This window comes from Prinia subflava, chromosome 16 (genome assembly GCF_021018805.1).
Source record: "Prinia subflava isolate CZ2003 ecotype Zambia chromosome 16, Cam_Psub_1.2, whole genome shotgun sequence".
NCBI classification, from domain to species: Eukaryota; Metazoa; Chordata; class Aves; order Passeriformes; family Cisticolidae; genus Prinia; species Prinia subflava.
Window position 1 is genome coordinate 17,486,500 of NC_086262.1, and position 24,937 is coordinate 17,511,436.

At 53.3% G+C, this 24,937-nt stretch overlaps 1 protein-coding gene across 1 annotated transcript in view; it reads right to left on the minus strand.

Annotated features, from left to right (window-relative positions):
• NR3C1 (nuclear receptor subfamily 3 group C member 1) overlaps positions 1-1,246 on the minus strand; it is a 61,574-nt gene extending 60,328 nt beyond the window's left edge. The window contains exon 1 of the mRNA XM_063413122.1: positions 927-1,246. The gene's annotated coding sequence lies outside the window, so the exon portion shown is untranslated. The remainder of the gene's footprint in view (positions 1-926) is intronic.
• Between the last annotated feature and the right edge of the window lie 23,691 nt (positions 1,247-24,937).

Here is a 24,937-nt window from a genome sequence, read left to right on the forward strand (position 1 = left end):
CTTCCGCCGTGCCGCGGTCGGGGGCAGAGCCCGCTGCCAGCCCGTGCCCTCCCGCCGGGACAGGGACAGCCCGACGCGGGCACGGCGCGGCTCCCGGCGCTGGCAGCGCGGCCCCGCCGCTATTTCTGTGTGCAAAGTTAAGGCTGCGAGCGCCCCAAAGGCCCCACGTGTAAAACCTTAAGGTGGCCCGGGCCAGCTGGTCCCGGGCGGGGGCGGCCCGGCGGCTCCGGCAGCCCCTCGGCGGGTGCGGGGTGCCCGGGGCAGCGGAGCCCCAGCGCCGCGCCCCGGGAGCCGCAGCCCGGCCAGCCCGGCCCGGAGCGGGGCAGCCCCGAACTGCCGCGCTGCTTAAGGTGGACACGCAACAGCGACCGGAAAAAATACAACTATCTACCTCCAGCGCTGCCTTCTTCCTTTTTACGCGAAGGGGAGGGAAAAGGTAGTTATTTCATTTGACAATTCCCCCAACGCCCAAAAAAAACCAAGGCAGCGAATCATCCAGGGTAGGAAACGTGTCAAAAATCAGCTGCGAGAGTCTGCCCAAGGGCGGAAAACGCTGCAAACACTTAAAACCGCCGGATTGCGATCAATTCGCCTTTGCAAAGTACAGTTTTCAGAGCAATGTGTCGGGACCTGTTGAGCCGTCTCCCGGCACACCCACTCGTGCGGAGCCGGCCCCGCGCGGGCTCGGCCGCGCTCCCCGCCCGCGGCCCCCGCTCCCCCGGGACGCGGACACGGGGGGCCCGCCCGGGGGTCCCCGCGCCCCGCCGGGCCGGCCCCGCCGCCTTTCCCGGCCCTGCCCGGGCTCCTCCGGGGGCGGCTCGGCTCGGCTCCCCCCGGCCCGGGCATTCCTGCGGGGACCGCCGCCGCTCCCTCCGCCAAGTTCCCGGGGGGAAGCGCAGCCCCCGCGGGACCCCCGCCGCCCTTACCTCGTCCGGGGGAGGGCGCTGGGGCTCCTTCAGCCGCCCACGGCCATGGCGGCCCGCGGCGGGGGCGGCAGCCGGCGGGGGGGGTCAACAGCCGCCCCTCGGGGCCGCGGCGGCGGCACCGCTCCCCCGCTGCCGCTCCGCTGATGCCGCTCCGGCCGCGGCCGCTGCTCCTCCCGCGGGCCGCGGGCCCCGGACCCCGACCCGTCCCCGCCCGCCGCCGCGGCGCCCCCTCCGTTAATTAGCGCTAATTGCCTGCGCGGACCTCGCCCCCCCGCGCTCCCCGCCCCGTCCCTCCGCCGGGCAGCGCCGCGCTCGGCAGTTCTGCCCCCGCCACAAAATGGAGGACGGCGGCGGCCGCGCCTCCCCTTCCCCTCCCTCGCTCCCTCCCTCCCTCCGCCTCCCCGACGTGAGAGGGAGTGCAGGCAGCGCGCTCGGCCAGCGGCGGCCGCGGCCGGAGCTGCTCCGCGCCCGCCTCGCCTCGCCTCGGCCGCGCCGTGCCCAGCCCGGCTCCGGCCGCGCCGCCGCCCGGCCCCGGGGCCAGCCCAGCCGAGGGGGAACGGTGCGACCTGTTGGCCGCGGCGGGAAAGTGCAGCCGGGCCGGGCAGGGCAGAGCAGGATGGACAGGGCACAGCAGGATGGACAGGGCACAGCTGGGCACAGCGGGCAGGGCACAGCAGGATGGACAGGGCAGGGCAGAGTGGGCAGGGCAGGATGGACAGGGCACAGCTGGGCAGAGCGGGCAGGGCACGGCTGGGCATGGCAGAATGGACAGGGCAGGGCAGAACGGGCAGGGCACAGCAGAATGGACAGGGCACAGCAGAATGGACAGGGCACAGCTCTGCAGAATGGACAGGGCACAGCTCTGCAGAATGGACGGGGCACAGCTCTGCAGAGCGGGCAGGGCAGAGCTGGGCAGAGCAGGCAGGGCAGAGCTGAGCAGGGCAGGGGGAGATGCTCCTGCTCGGCCCTGCCGCCCATGTCCAGCTCCGGGCTCTACTCTAAAGCCAAGACGCTACTGGAGAGGGTCCAGCGGAGGCCACGAAGATGTTGAGGGGTCTGGAGCATCTTTCTGATGGAGGAGGGACTGTGGGAGCTGGGCTGGGTTAGTCCGGGGAGGACTGAGGGGGATCCCATCAGTCCATACAAACATCTCCGAGGGCTGGCAGAGGATGGTGCCAGACCCTGTTCAGTGGTGCCAGAGACAGGACAAGGAGCAATAAACTCCAACACAACGAGTTCCACTCAACATGAAGAAGAACTTCCTTCCATGGAGGGTGGCAGGCGCTGGAACAGCTGCCCAGGGAGGGGCTGGAGTTTCCCTGTCTGGAAACATCCCAAACCCACCTGGACACATTCCTGTGCCACCTTCAGATGACCCTGCCTTGGCAGAGGGATGGACAAGATGAAGACATTTTACAGCACCATTATATGGCCTTTTTTTTTTTTTTTTTTTTTTTTTTTTTTTTAAGTTATGAGGTTTTTTATAGGCAACACTGACTTTTGGAAGCTGTTATTTTACTTTTAAAATGCAAAACACATGCACACAATGTTACATTAACATTATTTTTTCCCCACAAGTTATGAGAAATGGTTCTAAAAATTGTAGCTCTTCCCCATTTTTGAAAGATGTGTTTAAAGCAGCCTTCAAAACTGTCTTGTGGTGCATTTTGAATGATGCAATGGATTTACAGCTCTCAGGAAACGCTTCTTCCCATGTGAGGGAACCGGAATAGCAGAAGTCAGAGTGTTCACAGAGACTGTGAAACCTCTGTCACCAGAGCAGGGCTGTTGCAGAGGTCCTGGCTGTTCAATAAAGACAACGTCTCTCAAAGCATGAAATCCAAAATTGCTGCTGGGACTACACCTGGCAAATTTACACTATTGCTCTGTGAATGTTCTGCTGCAGAAACTGTCCTGCATTTGAGAACCCTTCTTCCCCCTGCAATTTGGGGAACTCAAATATTAGGGTACATGTGGGAGAACATCAGCCTGGAGGAGAGCTGTAGCTCCTTCTGTAGTTTGGGGAAACTGGAATAACAAAGCTGTTTATTTCTAAGACATTTAGATGAGAACATCTGTTTATAAACACCCGTTCAGATGCTTAATTACAGCTGGGTTTGTGCAGTAATGGGTAGGACACTCCTTCTCTAATGAATAATTCTTTATCTTAATGTCATCTTTGATCCAAAAGAACCCAATTTTGGATTATTACACAGAATTTTACTGTGCCCTGTGAGGGTGGGCAGGCCCTGGCACACATTTCCCAGAGCAGCTGTGGCTGCCCCTGGATCTCTGGCAGTGCCAGGCTGGGCACTGGGGCTGGGAGCAGCCTGGGACAGTGGGAGGTGTCCTGCCATGGCAGGGGTGGCAGTGAGGGACTTTTAGGGTCCTTTGGGGGCCGAGGCGTGCTGTGATCCTGTGAATTCTCTCGGCAGCCCCCGGAGCGGTGCCGCTGCCGCTGTCCCTGCGGGCAGGGAGGGCAGGGGGGCTCTGCCGGGCACGGCGGTGCCCCTGCCCAGGGCTGCCGCTGCTCCGTGCCCGCTCTCCCGGTGCCACTCCCGGTGCCACTCCCGGGCTGTGTCCGCAGCTCCGCTCCGGCTCCACACCGGAGTCTGTCCCTCAGATCAGTTCCCTGTGAAAGGGTTTCTGTTGAATGGAGCGGATGAGAAATGTCAGATGTTTTCTGCCTCTCTGTAAAACCGGGGAAAGAATGTCACAGGTTGGCCTCCTCCGGGTGCTCCTCGGCCGGGAGGGGCCAGAGCGTCCCGCGGGCAGTGACGGGGATGTTCCTGTGCCTGGGATGCTCCTGTGCCTGGGGATGCTCCTGTGCCCGGGGATGCTCCTGTGCCCGGGGATGCTCCTGTGCCCGGGGATGTTCCTGTGCCCGGGGATTCTCCTGTGCCCGGGGATGTTCCTGTGCCCGGGGATGTTCCTGTGCCCGGGGATGTTCCTGTGCCCGGGGATTCTCCTGTGCCCGGGGATGTTCCTGTGCCCGGGGATTCTCCTGTGCCCGGGGATGTTCCTGTGCCCGGGGATTCTCCTGTGCCCGGGGATGTTCCTGTGCCCGGGGATGTTCCTGTGCCCGGGGATTCTCCTGTGCCCGGGAATGTTCCTGTGCCCGGGGATTCTCCTGTGCCCGGGATGCTCCTGTGCCCGGGGATTCTCCTGTGCCCGGGATGCTCCTGTGCCCGGGGCTCTGCTGCTGCACAAACCTCTCTCACACAGGGGTCCTCTGAGCAGGGCACCAAACCACCTCCCCTCATTCTCCTTCCCTAGGACACTCCCGCACTGTAAAAATAAATGTAATATAAAAGTGGATTCTGGCTGTTCTACATCATTAACGTGTATCCAACACAGAACAACTTCAAATGTGTGGTGTGATGATGGGCAGAGTTAAATACAACTCATCTTTGCTAGTTTATACAGACACACGAAGTAAGTTAGGCTTTAATAAACTTGTGATTTTTTTTTCAACTAAGTGCAGGTCTGGTGGGAGCCAGAGCCCCAGGAATTTTGGGGAGCCACAGGGAGAGTGGTGCCCATTGTCATACTACAGATGTCAAAAATCTATAAATGGCTGCACATTCCTATGCCACAATGTAAGAATACTGCAGAGATAATGAGCCTTGACCTTAACAAACACTAAATATAGACTTTTACAGAAAATACAGAAGTGGAGAATATTATTAAATCATTACAACATAATTATGGCTCTTATTGAAGTGATCGGGCAATTCATGGAAGCAGGAGCCACTTTGAGCTTTGTGTAGAGCGTTCCAAAGGTCAGAAAGAACATCTGAAGCACCGAAAGGAACTCCTGTGGCTGCCAGATGCTGACATAAATCTGCCTGGGGTCAGCACGGACAATGGGGGCACCTGCAGATAAGCAGCTCCTGTCACATCTGACTGAGGGGAGCGTGCAGAGCGTGGGCCACAGGAAGCATCTCGGTGTGGAGTCACACGGGGAAAGATCAGGGTCTGCACTCATGGAATAAAGGCTGTGTGGAGCCCACACATAGCAGCTCATAAAGTCCTAAAGCCTCCTTGGAAGTACTTCCAACAGTAAGGGTTGTGTTGCCTCTTCCTGTGAAATGCCGGTTCTGTAGCTGTGCCTCAGACAGCTCATGTAAAACTGCATTTTATAGGAGGAACTGCTCCTCCCTCTGCAATCTGCTCTCTCCCAGAAGGGCAGTGACGTGCCCATGTCTAAGGCTCTTCCCAAGGCCAAATCTTTTAAGATCTTGGTTGCCTTGTAAGGAGCTGTGTTTTGTTTCCTATCAGCTTGAGAGTAATTCTGTTTAATTCTTGAACATACATCAAAGTCCCTCAGCCAGTGCCTGCAGCCTGTCAATAGCTTTGCAGGGAAGCCAGAATGGGATAAGGATGTTCCCCAGCTGTGGCTCCCCCAGCTCAGGAGCTGCTGCTTTACCAGCAGGACATCACAGCGTCCTCCCCGTGTTTGTCAGGGAGGCTCCTGGCTCTGAGCTCACCCCAAGTGTGCTTTTGCCATTAGCTGTGGTCAGACACAGACTGAGGCACAGAGGGGCTGCCCATGTCCTCCTGCCTCCTCCTTGCAGTAATGACTCCTGGTATTTTTCCTATTTTTACCATGTTTTTTCCTGGATTTCCCATCACAGCCCTTGTCTGTTTTTTGTCTATTTTGTGCCTTGATTTCCCACCAGGTCCTTCACTTCTACAAGAACCCCTCTGTAGTTCTCCCTCTGTGCCATCCTCCTCCCCTGCTCCTTCCCCACTGCATGCATTGATCTCCTTCATCCTGAACCCCTCTGCTCCTTCCCTTAGAGGATCATGGAATATCCTGGCTTGGAAGGGACCTTGACTCAACCCATTCCTGTGGGATCTGTCACAAAGGGCTGGAACTCCAGGGCGCTGGGACAGACAGACAGGGAAATGCAGTGGTCAGCAGTGGAGGGGGGAAGGGGAGAGGAATTAATTTGGTTAATTGACGAGGAGGAGGAGGAGCACTTTGTGACAGGCATGGGGTGAAGTCATGTGCAAGTACACACAAACAACTTGGTTGTTTTGAAGCTTTGCAGAAACATCTGGCAACAACATGCAAGGAAGAGGAAACCTTTGGTTTATGCATCAAGACCTCTCTATGAAAAAAGAAAACTTGAGCTAATTACAGGATGCCTGCAAGGAGAGAACCACCTTTGATTGCAGCTGTATTTTTTCCTGCAGCACAATGCCTGCTGGAATCCGGGAGCCAGTGGCACACAGGTTTCAGGGGAGCCTGGGCTCTGTGGCATTGCCAGCCCAGCCCCTCCGTGGGGTTCCCTGTGCCACCAAGACCCGATGGCAGCCTGGGAGCTCCCAGGCTCGTCTTGGCTCAGCCATCCTTGGGGACAGGGAGAAGCCACCTGGACAGGTGAACCAGTGAGGCCTAACCTGGCTCAGCAGCTCCTGGGACAGCCCATGAACTGCCGTGTGCAAGGAGCCAGGCAAGTGCCAAGGATGCAGAGCAGTGCTGGGGGTTCCTTTGGTTGTTTGGGAATGTTGTGCTGCTGCTGCTGCTGCAAGGGGGCAAATTCCCCCCAGCACCAAGGCAGTGCTGCAGCGGGGTGCTGAGCCAGAGAGGGCACAGAGTGCATTCCCTGCGCCCTGGAGCTGCATTCCCAGTGCCTCCAGCACAGCAGGTCCCATGCAGGAGTGCACCCCACAGCAGGCTGACACCTAGCCTGGTTTAAAGCAAGTCCTATTTCCCCATGCTGGTGACTCCAAACCACGCTCCATAAATCCAGGGCTTGTCAGCAATAAAGCAGAGTTATGTGCAGCTGGGCTCACTAACGAAACAAATTCAGCTGTGACACTGGCACAGCTTTCAGCTCAGACTCAGGAGTGAAATGTGTAAGTAAAGGTATGAACAAAACAAAAATGTTACCACTAAAAGCGTGTTTTATGAAATGCCACATGCCTTTTAAAACATCTGCCTTTACAGCAAGAGATCTGGTACCTCTTCAAACTGAAACCATAATTCTAAACTCTGCCATGTTTAATACCCTGGATGGGCCCTAAATCAGAGCCTGAGGCAATCCCAGGGGCCAAGGGGAAGGATTCTTGGACTTGCAGTATGAGCACCATATGAAGAAAGGATTTATAACCTTTTCCTAAATATCACATACCCAAAATCGAGAATTTAAAGGGAGTTAGGTAAGGAGCTGGGACATAAGAATTAAAATGCTTTTTCTGGAGACAAAAAGGGAATATGGTAGAAATTAATTCGAAGCAAGGTCTTGATCTTTTAATTTCTAATGGGAGAAGTGCTTAATTGTCCTTATCCTTTGGGCTCCATCCTCTTTACTCTCTGTGTTTTGTTGTTCCGGTATTTACATGGATATAACTTTCAAAGCCTGTTTTAAACAGGCTTTGTCTGTCATTTAGTTGGGAGATCTTATAAAAAACCAGAAGACTTACCAAGGTGTTTCCTCTGTGGGATTGCACTTGGCATCAGACTGACATCACAGAAATTGTGTGAAAAGAGAAAACAAATAAAAAGAAAATCATATTGTCTTGTCTTACTTAAAGATGAGCTTAGAGACAGCCTAAACATTCTGGTAACATAAAGCTGTCCAGAACAGGTGGTTATTTTGCCACCTGAGAGTTTCTGCATTGCCAACAGCATGGAAACCCAGATTTGTGAGTGGCTCTGAAACACTTGAGTGTAAATAAGCAGCAGCTCTGTCAGAAACAGCCTCATTTAAAATATTCCAAGGAGCAGGGCCTCTCCCTCTTTTGCTCAGGAATAGCCTGGAGCCAGCCCCTGCAGCTCCTGCTGTCCCCTGCAGCCTGTGCTGGGGCTGGGGCTGGCTCCCAGTGTCCCCAGGACGTGGGGCCCTGTGTCCCATGTCACAGCCTGTGTCCCATGTCACAGCCCGTGTCCCGTGTCACAGCCCGTGTCCCATGTCACAGCCTGTGTTCCATGTCACAGCCCGTGTCCCGTGTCACAGCCTGTGTCCCATGTCACAGCCTGTGTCCCGTGTCACAGCCTGTGTTCCATGTCACAGCCTGTGTTCCATGTCACAGCCCGTGTCCCGTGTCACAGCCCGTGTCCCAGAGCTCCCAGGGGCACAGGGATAGCAGCACCACACAATCAGGCAGCAGTGTGTGCTCTCCAAAGCTGGTGTTTTGCTCTAATCCTATCTTTTGATCTTTTCTACACCTTTTCATTCTAGGACATGCTTGCTGAGAGGGCTGAGCAGATGCACACACTACACAAGACATGGTCACACCAAGTTCTTTCCTCTCCTTCTCTCATCGTTCTGAGCATTCCAGCTGATTTTTCTGACAGCCAGCAGGGAGTTTGTTTCAGAAGAACTCTGTATCTCCAGTGGCAATACCTAATTTACAGCTTGTCATGGCACACACTCATTTGTTTTTCTTGCTTTCCCTTGTGTGCATTATAATCTTCAGTAAATTATAAATTCAGCCTGGCATTTGATCACCTGCTCACTCTCAGGTCAGGCACTGGTCAGGTACTTCTGCAGCTCTTTACAGTTAAATTTTGGGTTTATTGCTTTGAATAATGTCTTTTCAGCAGTCAACTTTGTCACTTTCTGCCACCTCCTGCCACCTCCTCTCCTTTTCCAAGTCATTTATGAGTATTTGGAATGGCAGAGATCTCTGTGGGACTCCACTTAGCTGTGAAATGATCTATTCCTTCCTACCTTTTGCTTCTGTATTTTAACCACTTTTTGACCCTTTAAGGAGTCCTCTCTCTTCCCCTGGGCAGCTCAATTTGTCTGACATGAAAGGGGCAAGAAAGCAGAGAAGGAGCCTGACCTTTTATTAACACCCCAGCAAAGACAGATGAGGGGCCAGTTCTGCTGTGGGTGTCAGCACAAGAAATCAGAGATTCCTGCTGGGAGGAACAAGAGCCTGGCTCACCCTGCAGACAAAAACCCCCAGCTGCAGCAGCGAGGAGGGAGCAGGGTTTTTGCCAGGCACAGACTCGCTGGGAGGATTTAAACTCCTCAGTCTGCACACTTCCCCCAAGGTTCACTGGCTTGGAGGCACTGAGGGAGCTGCAGGTTTGGACTCTGCTCTATCAACGCAAAACTTCCCAAAAAAAAAAAGAAAGTCTCTCCTGTGAAACAAGCCTTCTCTGGTTTTTCAGGTATGGTGTGGAACTCCTCGGTAATGAGCAGGTAGGAGCCAGCCACACCCTGCTGTCACAGCCGAAGGGGCTGCGCGGTGGCAGAGGTCCTGCAGCTGGGAGGATTCACAGGGCTCAGCAGAGATGGAGAGAACTCGAGACTCAGCACTCTCTGGGAATTATTACAAAAGTTTCCCAGGTCTCAGGAGCTGAAGCTCCCTGGGTGCTCTGAGCAGTCCAATTTGAGCCTTGCTGGGCCATTTTTCTGCAAGAGGGGGTCCGACATCCACAGGGGTGAGTGGTGTGTTAGCATCCCTGCCATCGGCCTGCGTGCACGGGCACAGCCTCTCCAGGGCACTCTGAGGGCTCACAGCGTGCAGTTCTTTTTGGGAAAGCTGAAGGAAATGTGAGGAGAATTAGAGAATCCCAGGCAGGTTTGGCTGGGAGGGCAGAAAGGACGAGTTTGGATCCAACCCCCTGCCATGGACAGGACAGCTGCTCCTTCAATGAGCAGTGTAAGAGGATGCTCCCAATGAATGGATGGGACTGGGAAATGTTTACTAACAAACCAATAAATATGAATTTAAATACCTCAGCCATCATCAGAGAGGAAGGAAAAAGCAGATTATGAGCAGTAACTTTTATACAGACTTGTGAAGAACTACAGGAGTCCTCAGGGGTTGTTGCAGTGCCCCAAAAGGCTCTTTTGTGCTTACACGAAGGGTCAGTGTTCGACTTCTTCCATTACTGCTTAACAAGGAACAGGACCTGAAACAACTGCAGAAGGCAAATAAAAGCTTTACAGCGTGCTCTGCTTGCCAAAACTCTGCTCTGCCTGTAGCCCCTGAAGGGCTGAGAGAGAGGCAGCAAAACTGGAGGCAGATGAGAGCAAATCCCACCGCAGCTCCCGGGGGCCCGGGGGTTCTGCCCGCTGCCCCCAAAGGGCTGCAGCAGCTCCCACGGGGCTTTTGAGCTGCTTTGTTAAGGGATTTCTACAAAGTGAAACTGCCTGGGAGCATCTGTTCTCCTCAGCAGAGCGAAAGTGAAACTCCCCAGGTTAATTCTGTCCATGCCCTCAGCCCTTGGCAGCCCTGGCCACCCCAGGGGTGTTGGGCTCACAGGAGCAGCCCCAGAGGGCCTGGTGGCTGTTTTTATTGAGAGGCCTCTCTAAATGACTGACAGAGGATGCAGGAGACCAGAGCTGTGCAGAGGGATGCAGGTTCCCCTGCCCGCCCCCTCTCCACGGGGTCCTGCTGCCTGCTGAGCCCCAGTGGGGACATCCAGGAGGAGGTGAAGAAGATGCCTTGCACTGCCCTCTCTTTCTGCCTGTACTGCCCCTGCCAGGCAGGGTGTTCCCTCAAAATCAGAATCAGAGAATCCCAGGATGTTTGTGCTGGAGTCACCTCCACACCCCCCAGTGCCACCCTGCCCTGGCAGGGACAGCTCCCACTGTGCCAGGGTGCCCCGACCCTGTCCAGCCGGGCTGGGACACTGCCAGGGACCCGGGACAGCCACCCACAGCACTCACCCAGGCCAGTCCTCACGAGTTCACCCTTCAGACAGCGTTCCCAGGCAGTTAAAGAGGAATGCTCATTGTTGTGAGGGCAGGGAGAGCGGGGCACACTCAGGGTGACCCTGGCAGGGACAGGGGTGCATTAACTGGAAGAGCAGAGTGCTGTCAGTGCCTCCCCTCTGCATCACACACCTTGGGCACTGGGAAACAGCTGAGGGCAGGGGAGCAGTAACAGGGATCAATGTACAAATTCAATTAGGAAGAGAAAATGAAAATATTATGTGGATTACTAAACTAACCTGATATTTTAGCCTTGAGTTTAGAATTTGTTTGGTTTAGAGGAGAAGTTCTAATCAGATTAAAAGAAGGTTTCAAAAAAATTACTGCCAGATGTGAATGAAATAGATAATGATTTTCATTCCTGATTATGTGACCAAGGTTATAGATGGGAGGAGGGAGTTTAATGGAAATAATGTGGCCATTATGTGTGCTTAAGTGTGCTTGTGCTTTTCTGATAAAGATTAACTCTTTGCAGTTTCTCTCACTTAGCAATTGCCCAGTGATCCAGTCCTGACTGACCTGAAGCCAGGAATGAGAATTGACAGCCTCAGTTTCTGCCTGCTGTGCTCAGAATGTGATCAGTGTGTGAAGGATGTGATTCCTCCTGTGGAGGCCAGAACACCCTCCCAGAGGGGAGCAGTGTCAGGGTGATCTTCACTCTGAGAGGATGCTGCATCTTCAGCCCAGCCCACGAGGTGTCCAACTCAGGCTCAGGGCACACACAGCCCCAGCCCCTGCTCTCCACAGCCAAAGCTTCCCTGAGGGAATTGAACTGTTAGAGCCCAGAACAGAAAAATTGAAGAAATCCCCTCTAGAAGCAGGGACAGCCAAGTGCACAAAGCCCTGAGGGAATCTGGGAGCTGTCAATTCAGGGAAAACTGAATTTCTGGAACTGCTTCATTCTGCACATGGAGGAAGAGAATCTGTGGCTTGTTGCATTTTCCTGATAAGCACAACTCGTGCAGGGACTCACTGCTGAGACACCATCACTCTCCTGTCATTCCTCCCACATCCAAAAGGAGAAGAAAGTGTTGGTAGAACCTCTCCACCAGCCCCTGGGTGGCTGAGGAGCCGTGGTGGAGGGGAGTGCTGGATGCTGAGGGTGAGAGCATTGCTGTGGAGCGTCCAGGACACCTCAGCCAGCAGCTCCAGGTCCCTGTGTTCCAAATAATCCCCTGGGAGCAGCACTGGGCTGGCTTGGAAAGCCTCGGTGGGGCCAAAGGGCCCAGGGTGTGTCTGTGTGCCCTGGGCTCCGTGCCAGGGAGCACAGCCCTGCACCCAGAGCGCAGCTCCCACCCCTGCCCTGGCGGAGAATTCCTGGGACTTTGCACACTGTGCTTCTCAGATCTTCTGTCGTTCTTGAAACTTCTCAGTTTCAAGCAGGAATTTTGGTAAATGAGTCAAATCTTGTCTTTAGAACCTGTTCAAGCGAACAGCCTGAGGGGTAAGTGATTTCAGCCCTCCCTTCCCCTCCCGTGTCACATTTACTTGCTTGTGTTTTGCATCTTTAAGCTTTGGAGTGAAGAGAGAACAGAGACAAATATGTTGTTTGTTTTCCCAATGCCAGATGGATGGATTCAATTTTCAGATTCCTTAAACTGCCAACACTGCAAAATTGTAAAGAAAAAAAACCCAAAATCATTTGTTTTAAAGATCTGTTGTGGTTTCTATAAACTGCATAGAAAATTTTTTGGCATTTATAACAGAATTGACGCCACATGCACATTCTATCACTCACATACTTTAGTGAGAAGTTTAGGTAAGGTAAAAAGGAGCCAATATAGCGCTTCTTTTTTTCCTACTACCTTCCTTTACCCACAGAGCTGCAGGTAAAACTCCTCCCACCTGCCTTGGTGTGAGTAGCACACCTGGGCTGTCCAAACCCCACCTGCCAGGGCCCTGCTCCTGTCCCCCGGAGCTGGTGCCACGTGGAGCCCTTCCCATCAGCGGTGCCCTTGGCTCTGATCTAGCTTTGCACAGATTTTGTTCTTTTCCTGTGTCTCTTGCTTATTGCTTGCTTGATACGGACACATAATAAATCCTAAGTCTGCAACTGGACAGAGCCCCATCCTGTTTGTGAGATCCTGACTGAGCCCACCTGCCCACCCTGCTGAAAGGGGGCAGAAAACTGCACGGAAGAGTTATTTCCAAAAGTGTATTATTCCCAAACAGGCTCTGTAGCCTGAAGAGCATTTGGAGAAGGAGTTCTCTCTAGCAGTCTACTGAAGTCTTGTGTGAATCACTAAACTATCACAACAATCTGGAATAATTGGCAGTTTTCCACTCAAAACCCCTATTTTATTCTGCTTCTGTCTGCTGGGTCTGAAGAGAGCTGTTTTTGTACAACATCCAGAATTCCAGGAAAACCTGCCGTTCCCATTACACAGCCATTTCTGTGCTCCCAGAAACAATCTGTCACTCCCCAGAGCCTGCCCCATCACTCTGCTGGCCTGACACTCCTGCCTGTCACGGGGTGTTTGTACCCTCTGAGATGTGCCCAGCTCCTGCACGAGGTCAGACTCCTCCCGTGGCCTGGCAGAGCTGGCCGGTCCCAAAAACATACCCCCAAAAACATACCCCCTCAAAAGAAACCCCAAAAAAAACCAAAACCAAAAATAACCCCGACCCTCCTCAAATCCCCGGAGGGCAGAGAAGAAAAACCAAGGGCTGAGACAGGGGGCACAGGGGGGAAAGGACCCTGGGGTGTCCCCAGCCCCAGCCAGAGCCGCAGCCGGGGCTGGCACTGCCCAGGGTCGATGCTGTGGGCATTTCCTGCTGCCTCTCACACACCATGGTGACAAAAATACCTCACAAATAACCTGCAGAACATTCTGTGCATCAGCCCTAGAACAGAAAAATACCGCGGGAAGGATTGGAAATTTTTTTCTTCTCCCTGGAGCTGCTGAGAACAACGGAGGGCAAACAGGCTGGTGCCAACACTGCCGGGCATCCCCTGAGGAGCAGCTGTGGGGTGGACCTCTGTCCCTGTGCCATCCTGTCCTGATGCCATCCCTGTCCCAATGCCATCCACATCCCAATGCCACCCATGTCCTGGTGCCATCCTGTCCTGGTGCCATCCTCTCCCAATGCCATCCTGTCCCGATGCCATCCCTGTCTTGATGCCACCCCTGTCCCCCTGTCATCCCTGTCCCCAAGGCTGGTGCCCTCAGGGCAGGTACAGCCCGGTGTGGCCCTGGCTGCCCTCTGTCCTGCCCACTGCAGCCCTGGGCTGTGGGAGCTCAGTGCTGGGTCCCCTCAAGCTGGCAGAACGTGGAGGTGCCACCCCTTGGCAGCACCAGCTGCAGGGACACGCCTGTCCCTGGCTGGGGAGTGACAGGACAGCATGGGCAACACAGTGTTGACCATTTGAAGTGTATTTTACCATTTTTTCTGGAATAAATAATCTCTGGAGCATTAGGAAGTTGCTGAACAGGACTGTGCTAGGGAGAAATAATTGCCTTGCCATCAAAGCAAATGCAGATGCATGAATAACACAGTATTTATATAATTTCTGGGATCATATAAATAGAGTTGCTGTGCAGAGATGGAGCCCGTGAATCACTCATTTGCTTTATGAGACTGAATAATCTTTGACTCCATCAGTGTTATCAGCTCCGAAGAAACAAGCCTGATGCTGTAACCACAGATCCTTTTACTGGAATTATTCTTTCCAAGTTATCTCTAAAGCAAAATACATGATTTCAAATTATGCCCAAAATTAAATATTTCCTACTAGGTTAAACATAACACAGGAGATGCTTCCAACCACAGCCATGTCTTCAATTCCTTAGGAAGCTTTACCTGTGCTTGAGGTCAGTGGAACTCTGAATTAGGTGGAATTAATCATTAAACAAAAATATTATTTCCGAAGTGTGCCCCATGGTTTGTCAGGAAGGTGCATCCCTAGAGGAAGGCTATTTGCAGGTGCCAGCACAGCTCACGCTGCCCCTGAGCTGGGAGAAGCAGCCAAAAAGAGGCCATTGAAAAAAACCCCAAACAAGACAAGTCTCCACACACTCGTGTGGATCTGTGTCTGTTTTTTGTCTCTATGAATAACCACACTTGGATGTGAGTGCAAACAACCCCTCTGTGGTGTTACCTGCAGGACATTCCCGGGGGAAAGCCCTTGGAGGGGTCAGAGCCCTGCTCCAGGTCTCTCCCCCAGCACAAAGGCTGAAACACCTTGAGCAGGGTTTGCTTCCAGTCCCCTAAACCCTGCAGGGCCAAGGCTGGGGCGTTCCCAAAGGAGCTGCTCCCTCTGGATCAGGGAATGAGCTCTCTGTACCTGCAGCCAGGACCTGCAGCAGAAGCTGGGGCAGGCCAAGGGTGAACACCTGAGAGCAGGAGAGTCCCAGAGGTGTCACTGAGCCCCGCCAGGCGGGGGAGCTGCCCCTTGGACGGGCTGGGATCCTCACAGGGGTTATCCCACACACCAGGGGTGTGCCCAGGTGGGACCCCTGTCCCAGCTGTCCCCAAGCTCTGAGGACCAGAGGCTGTATTTTGGGGAAGGAAAGGAAGAAATCCTCTTGGATTTCAGGGTGAGCTCTGACCCCGCTCCTGGTGCTTCCTGGGCCCTCTCCTGGGCACAGAAAGCTCCCTTGTGTTTCTCTCACAACATCCTTCCATGGAGCAGAAAGAGATCCCAGCCTTAAATCCCAGCCCCAAATCCTATCCTTAATCTGGAATGTGGCTCCAGCCGTGACAGGGCACAGGGATGGATGTTCCCCCTGGGCTTTCCTGCCGGCAGGAAAATCCTCTGCCCCAATTTCCACTGCCCAGGGCTGCTCCAGCACTGCCCTTGCTCCCACCCCACCGGGGCCAGGGGCAGAGCTCTGCTCCTTGCCCTTCACAGCCCTGTGCAGGCAAAGCCCCTGGCAGATTTTAAAATCCCAAGATATTCTTAAATTATTTTCTTAATTAGGGCTTGGAATTTTTTGAAATTATTTCTGGCTGCCTGGGATTCTTGTTCATTAGAAGGAAAAAGAAAGGAATCTTTAAATCTGCAGTGACTTACAGTACAATTTTATTGACTTCATATTTGAGGTATATTACCTGACTCCAACAAGGCTGCAGAGGGAATTACAAGTCAGGCCAGAACATATTTCCAGCTAAGACAAGCATAAAAACTTTTTAAAATCCATAGTTCAATACCAAATGCATCATTTAGAAAGAACTGCAATAATTAGCCAAGAGGGGAGAAAGCCACGGAGCCATAGGTGGAAAACAAACGTCAGAGCCGTGTCCTTGGAGGGCCAGCAGTGCTCGTGCTCTGCAGGAGCACCAGGCAGCATTTCAGGGAGCAGCAAGCAATATTTCAATAAATATTCGTGTATGGATGGGCTCAGGCATGATGAGCTCCATGTGTGGAGTCACTGAGGATGCACAGGCTGTGCTCAGGGTCCCCTCCTGATGTCCCCGGTGTCACAGCCCAGCCCAGACGGTGCCACCCCCCTGCAGGGCTGCTCCAGCACCTGCCCTGAGGGGTTTGTGTCCCCAGAGTGAAGGGCACCAGCCCTGGGACAGCTCAGAGTCACCGGGCCATGGGCTGGGGCTTCCCGGGGCGAGGGACCTGCAGCTCTCCCTCAGCAGCACCAGCTGCTGCTGTTTGGGGTCACTGTGCCCGTCCAGGAGCCACAGTTTGCATATTTCCCTTTTTTTTCTCTCCCCAAAAAGCATTTGGTTGTGTTCAACGTGCATTGCAAACAAATTTCAGGCTAAGAGTTTTCCAAAAAATGACATTCTTGTGTTCCAGCCAGCCCCGCTCCCTTCTGCAAATACAGTATTTTGATAACACAGTGAGGGCTCAGCAACAAATTGGCCAAGAAATGAAACTGATTTCAAAATCCCCTCTTCTGAAGAGATACACTTTGGGAAACTCTTTATGTTCTCCTAGAACCTGAAGAAATGAGTTGAGTTTTTTATCACTTTTATAACTTTAGACAAGCAGAGAGAAAAACCAGTGTTTTATGAAGGCAGAACTGCTCCCCTCAGAGCTCCTTCACCAACCCTCCCTCAGAGGGGAACTGAGACACTGCAGCTCTCTGGGCAACTGAAATGTAACTGCAGAGCACTGGATAAAGATTTAATTGGCAGGAGGAGTTTGTGCTTTGCTCAGCTCAGCAAGGAATTGTCTGCAGGTCGCGGATGTGGGGCAGGGGAGCGAGGTGAGGAGGAGCCCCACGGTAAGGACACAGCAGGGCGAGAGGAAATCCAGTCCTGGGGAGGAAATGCACTGGCAGAGGGAAGGGGCAGGGGGAATTCCCAGGCACAGAGGGGGAAATAGCTCTGAGCAGAAAGAGAGGGCTGGCATCAGCACTTGGTTATTGTTTGTTGTCTGCTGTGACCCCCAGCCCCAGGGCGTGCCCGTCCCCCCAGGCCTGGAGGGGAACCCCTTCCCTGTCCCTCGGGGGTCTGGGGGCACACAGGTGGGAGCTGGCACAGGCTGCAGGGACAGATGCTCTCCCTGAAGGAAAACTCCAAAAATAACATGGAGAAAAGCCCACCTGAGGTTTGGAAGATCAGGTCAGTGGGAACAGCTCTGCAGAGCCCCCAGGAACCTGCCCCAGAAACTGGAGACAACCCAACTTCAGCCCTGGTTATCTGCAATGCAAGATGAGTTACAGGAACTATAAAACCCAACTGATTTATGGTCCATAAAGGCCAGTGATGCTCAGTTCTGCCTCCCCACTTTGACTATACATGGTGGGGATCAGAGGGGCTGCAGACCTGGAAGGAGGATGGGATTAGGAGAGAAAAGGAGACTTCAGAGCTGAGAGCTCGGCAGGGGTGACACACTCCAGACCCCGTGCCCCATCCCAGCAGAGGTGCCAAGCTCCTGGCAGCAGCTCCAGGGGCTGCAGGGCCCAGCACAGCAGATGAATCCTTCTGGAAGATGTACAGTACAGCTCTCACTGCTGCCAAGGGGTGAGGTCATCTTGGAAGGAATCTTATTTATTCAGGAAATATTTCTGGAAATATTTACATGTCAAGACTACATGTTTAAATTCTTTGAGAAAGCAAGCTCTGGGCCACTTGCAGAATTTCTGAAGAGCTTTGCAAGTATTTCTGTAGGTTTTTCTGCAGACAAAAAGCTTTACTGCATCACCACTCTGGTGGAGGCAACAATCCCCTTTTCTAAGCTAAGGAGATGCAGTTCTGTGCTGGAGACTCCAGTGTGAGCAGGAGGCTGCAGGTTTTATTCTGTGCAGGGACATGGAGCGGGAGTCACCTCCCGTGCAGGGCTCGGGGTGTTTGCAGTGCAGAGCTGTGAACACAGGGACACCCCTGCCCTGCCCAGGGACACCCCTGCCCTGCCCAGGGACACCCCTGCCCAGCACAGGGACACCCCTGCCCAGCACAGGGACACCCCTGCCCAGCACAGGGACATCTCTGCCCTGCACAGGGACATCTCTGCCCTGCACAGGGACATCCCTGCCCTGCACAGGGTCCTGCCTGCCCCACATCCAGCTCAGGAAGCCCCGGGAAGCTCCCCTTGCCCCAGGCATGGTTCATATTTCGAGTTATTGACAGACCCAGGCAGTAATATGGGAGAAGTGATTATGTCTTCTTTAAACAAATATATATAATCAGATCATTTTCAGCTCTGCAAGGCTGTCCCAGCACGAAGGGCAGACCCTGCAGGGAGCCCCCCTGCCCTGGCACAGGCATGGTCTGTCCAGGAGGGCGGCTCTGGGCTTCCCTGATCACTGCAGGAGCAGGAGATGAGCAGGGCTGGGAGAGGAGCAGGGAGTGACCTCAGCCTGCAGGGCACCGGGAGGGACGAGCCTGGAGAACGGCAAGTGGGGAAGGGAAAGGAGCACACCTGGAGTTACCCAGCCCAGGGCCACCAGCCAGCGCTGGGAGGAGCCCAGGCTGCACAGAGGGGATGTGCCAGCTCCTGCCCACCCTGCTCCTCTGGGGACATCCCCTCTTCTCTGCTAAATAACAGCGAGTACGTTTTTGAAGCCAGAAAATGAAGACAGAATGAACTGACAACTATGTGTGTTGGTTGTGATTTGCCAATATGCTGCAAAATCTACTGTACTCTAAACTATTGCCTAATTCATGAGGTCGAGGTGAAATTCCCAGAAGCACAGAGGAGTTGTGGCACAGCACCATCTCATAACAGACTCAGCAGTGTTATTCCTGGAGTCACACACAGTATTCCTAAAGTTACAGCCAGATCCATACTCTGCCTGAAGCACAAAAAAACCCAGGCTAATTAAATACCAGACAAGAAGACACTGCAAGGTAGGTGAGATTATTCATAGAGCTTCAGGCAACACCACCTTATCTGGTTAATGATAAAATCACAGCCATTCGTGTGAGAAAGGAACACAAACACTTCTGCAGGCAGGAAAGCCTTGGACTCAGCCTCACCCAGCACAAACCCACCTGGAGCAGACTCAGATTTATACAAAGTGTTCACAGAAACCACATTTTTTGGAAGAAACCCCGAACCACAACAAGCACAGCACCAAAGTAACTCCCACGTTTTGTAACACGGGGATGGTTTTGCTTTGCCCAGGAATTTGCCCAGGAATTCTCAGGGAGGCATCCAAACCATTCCCACCTGAGGGGCTGCACACAGTGAGGATTTTCCCCTCAGGCTCCCTTTGGAGGCTGCAAAGAGCACCAGGCAATTCCTCTCTGTGAAAGCAGAAATCTACAGGAGGGAAGGGAGCAGGGCTGGCCTGTGAAACAGCCTGTCCTGGACATGTGCAGGATGCCAAATGTACCACGCACAGCTCCTCACACTCCCCTGGAAACTTCTGGCTGTGCCTGGGATGCTCATCAGCATTATTTATGGGACACATATGAAGATAAACACAACAATATATTCTTGAAAGAATGTCATTCTGATGAGACTGGGGAGATGCTGAAATACAGGAGCCCTGGGATTAACAGCCTGAACTAATATTGCGATTGTCATCGCATTAAGAGGCTCTCAGGAGACAGGAATATTGATATAACTGTGGTGTGAAATCAAAATCTTGTCATTTATAAAGGGGAAAAAAAAGTCCCTGGCATGCAGACAGCTGGTTAGGCTTGAGTGTAGCACATACAAACCACAGCGTTAGGAAAGCCCCAGGAGAGGCTGCGACTCTGCCAGCACAATAAAATACTCAATATACCCAAATGGAAAAAGCTCATCTTTACCACACTCCTCAATCAGTTATTTACATAATTTCAGCGCTGTTTTCCTGTTTCTCCTTTGATATTCCTCCTTCCTTATCAGCACCATTTGTGGTAATTGAGGTGCATTTGGGAGCTGAACATAAAGAGAAGCTGCTGCCTGCTGGGCAGGGAGGGACAGCAGCCCCAGGGTCTGTGCCACACACAGCTCCCCCCGGGACCCCCAGCCAGGCCCCGGGCCAGGGATGCTTTCATTGCCCTCCAAACACAGCCATACCCCCGGCTGCACAACCAGCTCCACAGGCAGCCCACGGAACATCAGCAAAGCTTCACCCAAAGGCTCACCTGAGCAGCACCTCCCTCACCTGAGCAGCACCTCCCTCACCTGAGCAGCATCTCCCTCACCTGAGCAGCACCTCATTCATCTGAGCAGCACCTCCCTCACCTGAGCAGCACCTCATTCATCTGAGCAAAACCTCACTCACCTGAGCAGCACCTCCCTCACCTGAGCAGCACCTCACCCTGCACATCATCTCACTCTGAACAGCACCTCCCTCACCTGAGCAGCACCTCCCTCACCTGAGCAGCACCTCATTCATCTGAGCAGCATCTCCCTCACCTGAGCAGCACCTCACTCACCTGAGCAGCACCTCACTCACCTGAGCATCATCTCACTCATCACTGCCACCTGCACCTTGGACTGCTGCCCCCCACTGCCACCTCCACAGTGTCACCTGCACCCCCCCAATGCCACCTCCACCTCCACACTGCCTCGGCTGTTTGGGAATTGCTCCTCCTGGTCACAGCCCCTCCACCCCCAGCCACTCCCCTTTCACAGGGCAGGACACAATCCTGAGCCCCGGGGTTTTGCTTTGCCCAGCCAGGTTTCTGTTGCCCATGGGAGGCAGAAGGCCAAATGTCTTCCAGCATCATGACAGGGGATGCAGGAAAATGCAGCAACTTGGATCCTCCTGGAAATGGCCCTCCTGAACTACTGGCTGAAAATAGGAGGAATTTGAATAGAAATGCTAAATGATACCTGTACCCATTACATTTGCTCAGTCCTAATTATAATATAGACACAAAATCCGGATACTTAACTTAGAAAATGTGCATCTATAATGAATAGAGCTGACAAGTAAATGAAGAAAGTAAATTAAATGCTCGTTTCTTCATGACTTGAAGGTAAAATGAGCAAATAGGTATTTCACCTGCTGATATGTAATGCAACCTAAAGCTAAATTATTATATTATTGTTGTATTATATTGCCCAGAGCAGCTGTGGCTGTCCCTGGGTCCCTGGCAGTGCCCAAGGCCAGGCTGGGCACTGGGGCTGGAGCAGCCTGGGACAGTGGGAGGTGTCCCTGCCATGGCACAGGTGGCACTGGGTGGGATTTAAGGTCCCTTCCAACCCAAACCATCCTGTGGCTCTGTTATTCTATTCTAGTTGCCACCATCCTGGGTGACAACAGCATTATATTAAATATTTTATTTATATTGTCTCCTCTTGGAAAGGAGGATTTTGAAACTCTGATTTTTCCATAGGCAGGGCCCTGTGGAGCTGGGAATACCAAGGTCTATGGATGGAATAAAGTGCTGCAGCTATTCCAGGGCACTCTCACAGGAACACGTGGTGGGAAGTGGAAATGCAAACACCATGTGCTCTTATTGAGGTTGTAATTGATGTATTTGGGAAAGGAACCAATGTAAATTATTTTTCATAACAGTGAGCCTTTATGTAGGGTTGGACTCTTTAAAAACCTGCCCACTGTGTACAGGCAGTGAGGGAAATGTCAGGCCATGTTTATGAACAGTCAAGGTTGAGTTGATTTTTGTCAAACTCTGCAGTAATGGTTTCTAATTCTGACATGCAGGAGCTCAGGTCTCCCCACAGCCAATAAAGCATCTTTAAATCCAGGTGTGAGTTACTCTCTGCACCCTCGGGCTGGGGAGGGCTCACCATGCCCATGCCAGGCCTGAAGACACTGGACAGGCTGGTGAAAGTTTTAGTGGAGCTCCTGTTCTGCATACTGGCACAGGCTGCCCAGAGAAGCTGTGGATCCCCATCCCTGGAAGGGTCCAAAGTGGGCACAACTGAGAGAGGGGCAGCCAGAGGCACCTGCTGGGATGGGTGTCAGCTCTGCAGGGAGCTCCATCCATCCATCCCTCCATCCATCCATCCATCCATCCCTCCATCCATCCCTCCATCCCTCCATCCCTCCCTCCATCCCTCCATCCATTCCTCCATCCCTCCATCCATCCCTCCATCCATCCATCCATCCCTCCATCCATCCATCCATCCATCCATCCATCCATCCATCCATCCATCCATCCCTCCATCCCTCCATCCATCCCTCCATCCCTCCATCCCTCCATCCCTCCATCCATCCCTCCCTCCATCCATCCATCCCTCCCTCCATCCATCCATCCCTCCATCCCTCCATCCATCCCTCCATCCCTCCATCCATTCCTCCATCCCTCCCTCCATCCCTCCATCCATCCCTCCCTCCATCCCTCCCTCCATCCCTCCCTCCATCCCTCCATCCATCCCTCCATCCATCCATCCCTCCATCCCTCCATCCATCCATCCCTCCATCCATCCATCCTTCCATCCATCCCTCCATCCCTCCATCTTTCCATCCATCCCTCCATCCCTCCATCCCTCCATCCATCCCTCCCTCCCTCCCTCCCCTGGCCCTGATCCCTGATCTCTGGTGGGGATGGGCAGGGCAGTGGGAGCAGCCCCCAGCAATGGAACCCGAAGGAGCAGACGATGCTCGGTGCTTGTCCCCATCTGGAAATTTGTTACTGGTGTTCCCTGTGTTCCAGTCTGGTGAACTGTGGTTTTTGTAAGAAGTGTTTGGGGTGCCCTGGCTGCACTGGCTGCTGAACTCAGCCAGGGTTAAGTCCAGGTCTGTGCAGGCCCAGCTCGGGTCCCGACCCTTGGCCCCCAGCACAGGCTGAGCCCAGCCTGGCCTTGCAGCAGCTCCCCAGCCCTGGCACAGACAGCCCAGGAGAGGGGAAATCAGCATTCGACATTTCATGCATCAGAAGATGATTAATTTTCTCCCAGCTAATTAGTGAAATGAGATAATTTTCCACCTCCTGATCCGGCGTCCAGCAAGATCAGCAAAAGCCTCCCGTTGACTTCCGAGGACTTTGCACGGTGTCGTGTCATGGTTCAGTTCAGCAGGATGATACATTCCTGTTGGGAAAGGGAGCTGGTGGGCTTTGCTAGGAACAAGATCATTTTTCAGAAAGAAGGATGTTTACCTACATTTTCTCTGCTGCTACGGCAACTGAAGGAAAGCGTTGTTGTTTTGGTTTTAATTAAAGTTTTTAACATTCATCTCAGCCACCATATTGGCTTTTTAATCTATGAATAAATATTAAAAAACACATACATTTTATACTCCCTGCTCTGCATTTATTCACTGCAATTCACAGGATTCTTTCCAGCACTCTGAGTTACACATTTTCAGCAGCATCCTGCCACATCTTAAGAGAAAAAAAAAAAAAAAGTAGGGCAGAAAAACCACCAGATTAACCCACAAGGTCCCGAAATGAGCTGTGCTGGCTCCCAACGGCCCCGGGGGGATCTGCTCCTGTCTGCAGCGAGGAGCCCACGGCATTTCTGAAACATCCTGCAAACGTTCAACCCCTGCACTGCCCGGGCTGCAGCACCAGAGAGCTGCGTCCAGACTGGGGGGATTGATACACCCCAAACATCCCAGAGACCCCAAAAAACCCAGAGACCCCGAGATCCCAAACAACCCAGAGACCCCAAACACCCCAGAGACCCCAGGGACCCTGAGATCCCAAACAACCCAGAGACCCCAGAGACCCCAAACAACCCAGAGACCCCAAACAACCCAGAGACCCCAAACACCCCAGAGACCCCGAGATCCCAAAAAACCCAGAGACCCCAAACACCCCAGAGACCCCAGACAACCCAGAGACTCCAAAGACCCTGGACACCCCAGAGACCCCAAACAACCCAGAGACCCCAGACAACCCAAACCCTCCAGACATCCCAAACACCCCAAACAACCCCCACACCCCAAAGACCCCAGATATCTCAGACATCTCAAACATCCCAGACACCCCATGTCCCGCCGTGATGGGCCCCGAGGCACAGGCGTGGGCAGAACCCAGCGTGGCCCCCGTGGCTCCCCCGGGCTGGGGCTGCAGACAAACTGCAGAGTTTGGGCTGAAAACCTCCCTTGGTCAGAACCCAAACAGGCTGGAGGAACCTGCAGGGTTCGAGACATGTTCCCGAAGCTCCTCAGCCAATTGCCCTCTCTCCTGAGCTCCCCAGGGAACGGGATCCCCCCAAACCTCCCAAAGGCTGGCTGGGCATGGGGCTGCACCAAGGCACCCCGAATTTTCAGCCTGAGCTACCTGAATATTCTCAGAGCTGCCTCCTTATGCCTGTGAATAATTAGCTGCAGATGGATAAAGATTTCAGGAGTTTCAGTTCCCCCAGGAACAGGTTTTCCCTGTGAACAGCCCGGTGGTGCTGCCCCGTGTGCCCACCTGAGCAGGTGTGGGACAAGCTGGCAGTGCCAGCTCAGGTGGGGACAAGCTGGCAGTGCCAGCCTGGCCGTGGGGCTGGGGAGGGCACACGGGCAGTGTTAACGAGGGGATAAACTGGGGAATGGACCGGCTTCGTGTGCAGAGGTTAATTAAACCAGCCAAACTCACAGGCAGACCTGCCACGGCTCTTTTCCCTTTAAATATTCTGCACACTGAGGAAAACTTCCCTCCCCTCCCTGCACACGCACAAATAAATAAATAAATGGAGTGAATCAAGTCGCCCATAATTCCAATTAGTCCCAGCTGTTATTTCCCCGTCCTTTATGGCCCCGTCTGCAGCGCCTGGCAATCGCTTACACATGGCCTCGTGCAAGGAGACATGAAATAATTGCTTCAATCTGAGGCAAGAGTAACTAATTTTGTTCATGTTTTATTCAGAGTGACAGGGACATTACTGCAGTAATTCCTGCCTGGTTCCATCTTCTCCAGCATGGTGGATAAAAAGGCATTTGCAGCCACACGAAGGGGATGAGCCCAGCCCCACCTTGCCCTGCTCCCTGTTTATTTTTAACAACATTCCCAAATCACACGGTAACGATGCTGCTTTTCATAGAGGAGGTTCATTCTGCCTGGAAGGATGAGGAGAGCTCTTCC